Source organism: Furipterus horrens, unplaced genomic scaffold, assembly GCF_987537825.1.
Source record: "Furipterus horrens unplaced genomic scaffold, mFurHor1.1.pri manual_scaffold_11, whole genome shotgun sequence".
Lineage (NCBI taxonomy): Eukaryota > Metazoa > Chordata > Mammalia > Chiroptera > Furipteridae > Furipterus > Furipterus horrens.
Window position 1 is genome coordinate 33,488,878 of NW_028327181.1, and position 3,820 is coordinate 33,492,697.

Consider the following 3,820-nt stretch of genomic DNA (forward strand, 5'->3'; position numbering starts at 1 on the left):
TACCTTACAACTGGATGTCTTCCCAATAAGACAGTCTTACAGATTTAGAGACTTGTTTGTGGGTTATGTTACATAAATTAACATGTGTTTTCTGTTTTCAAAGGACATAAGCCTATGACCGCATTACCTGAGCAATTGTCTGTACGCATAAGCCTCACTTAATCCTCTCTGCAGCGCTGCCTCCTGAGACTCAATGGTTTGGCTGAACTAAATGGCTGGGTTGGTGAACAATGGGGTGGTCTGTGGGCTTCACTTTCAAACTGATTTCTCTTTTCTATCCTAATGGCTTGGACAGAAATGGCCCAGAGGTCTGAGAGGGGGGAAACCTAAACTATTTCCCTCAGCCCAAACTAAGTATAATGGGCAAAAGGGTTTTGGACAGGTGAGATGTGCCTGGTACACCTTCCTCCAAAGAAGCCCTTTTTTTCTTTTTTTTTTTTTTCTCCTAATGTGGAACATTGAAAAATTAATCCCTGCCTTTTGTCATCTAGTAGTTATGGATTGAATGATGTCTTTTAACCCTTTTCGCCAAATCTGTTGCCCCCAGAACACAACAAGGATGCCAGCCTGTTAAACCAAGCACGCCGTTGACCGGAGACCGCCAACTGACCTGGAGTCTGCACGATCCTTCCCCATGTGGGAAGGCCACCCTCCCCTCCTCACTCCCACTATTATTAGGGATTTCTGGACCCAAGGGTAGGTAGGACGATGACCATGTCCAGCTTGAAGCAGCTAGAGGAGCTTGAGACCTTCGCCCATTGTCCTTTACAAGATTACAAAGGGTCCTAATATCTGAGAGGGAGGGATAGTTATTTTTTATGAACCATGGGGGAGGGAGATGCTGGGTTGAGGGGAGTAAAGGGGAGAAAATTGGAACTATTGTAACAATATAATCAATAAAATACATTAAAAAATAATAATAAAAAAATAAACACAGAAAAAAAAAAGATATGTTGAAATGAGTTCTTTTACCTGAAAGAAAAAGGATACAAAACTGTGTGTAACAAGACAAACAAACAGAGAACAGCATGAAAATCATACTTTTTTCAAAACAGGGTATTAAATACTTAAATAACTTAAGGTTATAGGGGATAAAAGTAATAAAAAGACTATAGCTTCTGCAATTTGAAAATGAACAAACATCATAAAAAGGGATAATCTGTGACAAAAACATAACAGGGGAGGGAAAAAAATACCGAATCTGCACAGGTGAATGGAGGTAAGGTGCAATCACAAGGAAAAGGATCATTTAACATATTAAACTATATTTTCATAAATATAATGGTAACCACAAAATAAAACACTAAAACTGACACACCTAAACATACAAAAAAAGAAAAGGGGGACTCATAGGATAATATTAAACTAAAATAGCAGACAGAACTACAAGTGATTTTGAAGCAGTAATCAAAAAATTTTTAGCATACAAAAACCATGGACCAGATGGCTTCACAGGCAAATATTATCAAATACTCAAAGAACAGCTAACACTTATCTTTCTCAAACTATTTCAATAAATTCAAGAGGGAAGATTTCCAAACTTTTTTTATGAGGCTAGTATTATCCTAATTTCAAAACAAAGACACAGGGAAAGAAAATCACAGATCAATATCTCTGGTGAACATATGCTAAAATCCTCAACAAAATATTAGTGAACTGGACCCAGCGAAGACCAAATATATCATACACCATGATCAAGTGGGTTTTATTCCAGGGATGCAAGAATGGTACAATACTCAAAAATCAATAAATGTGACATAATATATAAACAAAATGAAAGACAAAAATAACATGATCATATCAATATATGTGGGAAAAGCATCTGATAAAATCCAGCACCCATTTATGATAAAAAAACTCAACCAAGTGGGAACAGAGAGAGCATACCTCAACATAAGAAAGGCCATATATGAGAAACCTATAGCCAACATCATATTCAATGGGCAAAAACTAAAATCGTTTCCCTTAAGATCAGGAACAAGACAGGCGTGTCCACTGTCACCACTCTTGTTCAGCATAGTAATGGAAGTCCTAGTAATCACAGCGATCAGATAAAAATAAGAAATAAAAGGCATCCAAATTGGAAAAGAGGAAATAAAGCTGTTCTTATTTGCAGATGACATAATATTATACAAAGAACACCCTACCTATAGGCTCCAACAAAAACTACTCAACATAATGAACTTGGCAAAGTAGCAAGATACAAAGTCGATATTTAGAAGTCAATGGCATTTTTATACACTGATAATGAAATATCAAAAAGAGGAACTAAGACAACAGTTCCCATTTACCATTTCAACAACAACAAAAAACAAAGTACTTAGGAATAAACTTAACCAAGGAGATTAAAGACCTCTACTCAGAAAACTATAGAACACTAAATAAAGTAACTGAGGAAGATAGAAATAAGTGGATTGGAAAAATTAACATCATTTAAATGTACATGCTATTCTTTTTTTTTAATGTGTTTTATTGATTATAATGTTACATTTGTCCCAATTTCCCTTCCCTCTTTGCCCCTCCACCCGGGGGCCCCCCTCCCTCCAGTTGTCTCCCCCTTTTAGACCATGTCCATTAGTTGTGCATATAGTTCTTCTCAACCTCTCTCTGTCTATTCCATTCCCTCCTCCCATGCTCCTTAATTCCTATATCATCTCCCTCCATCTCCCCCTTCCCCCTCCCTGCTGATCTCCCCCCAATATGCTCCCCATACCTATAGTTCTTTTTCCACTCCCGTTGCCTGTTTAGTTTACCTTTGTTTCAATTCCCTAGCTTCTGCTGTTGTTTCTTGTGTTGCAGTTTTCATTTTAATGTTCATAGTTTTGATCCTCCTTCTTCTAAACCAGTCCCTTTAACATCTCATATAACAGTGGTTTGGATCTAATGAACTCTTTCACTTTTATTTTGTCCTGGAAACACTTTCTCTGCTCTTCTATTCTGAATGACAATTTCGCTGGATAGAGTATTCGTGGTTGTAGGTTTTGGATTTTCATTACTTTGAATACTTCTTGCCAGTCCCTTCTTGCCTGCAGGGCCTCCCTTGAGAAGTCAGCTGATAGTCTAATTGGGACCCCTTTGTACATGATTCTTTTCTTCTCTCTTGCTGCTTTGAAGATTCTCTCTTTATCTTTAATTTTTGACATTTGATTATAATGTGTCTTGGAGTGGTTCTCCCTGGGTCCAGTTTTTTCGGAATTCTCTGTGCTTCCTGGACCTGTAAGTCTATTTCCTTCCCCAAGTTTGGGAAGTTCTGCCTCATTTTGACAGATGCGTTTTGTTTTCTTGGGCTGGCTATAGGGGGCAGTGCCTGTGTACTCATCACAACCCAGCAACCGGCGGCGATCCGCAACCTTTCTCGCTGGCGCTTTGTTGTCACTGCCCAGCTACCAGTGGCGATCTGCAACCTATTTCGCAGCCCTGTGGCGCTTTGTGTGGGGGCAGGGGTCCAAGATGGATTCACACAGTTATTCCGCTAGGAGACCAGGATCCGTCCTCCCACCCCCTGGGCCTCACTGTTCGAGACGATGTGGTGGCTGCTTCTCCCAGCGTTGGGGTCGCGAGCCGCCGTGGTTTGACTGCAGCCGGGATTGTCCTCCCTGCCGCTGGGATTGTTCTCCCTGCTGCTGTCTCTGGTGCTACTGCAAACAGCACCGCCCATTTTCACTCTTACCTGCCCAAAGAGCGCCACTGGTTTATAACTTCATACATTGGGCTTCAGTGTAGTTTTATTTTCTGGAATTTCTAGTTATCTTTTGTTTTGAAGTAGTTGTATTCCTCTCTAGTTGTAGAGGGAGGCCGAGCATGTCCGTCTAAGCCTCCA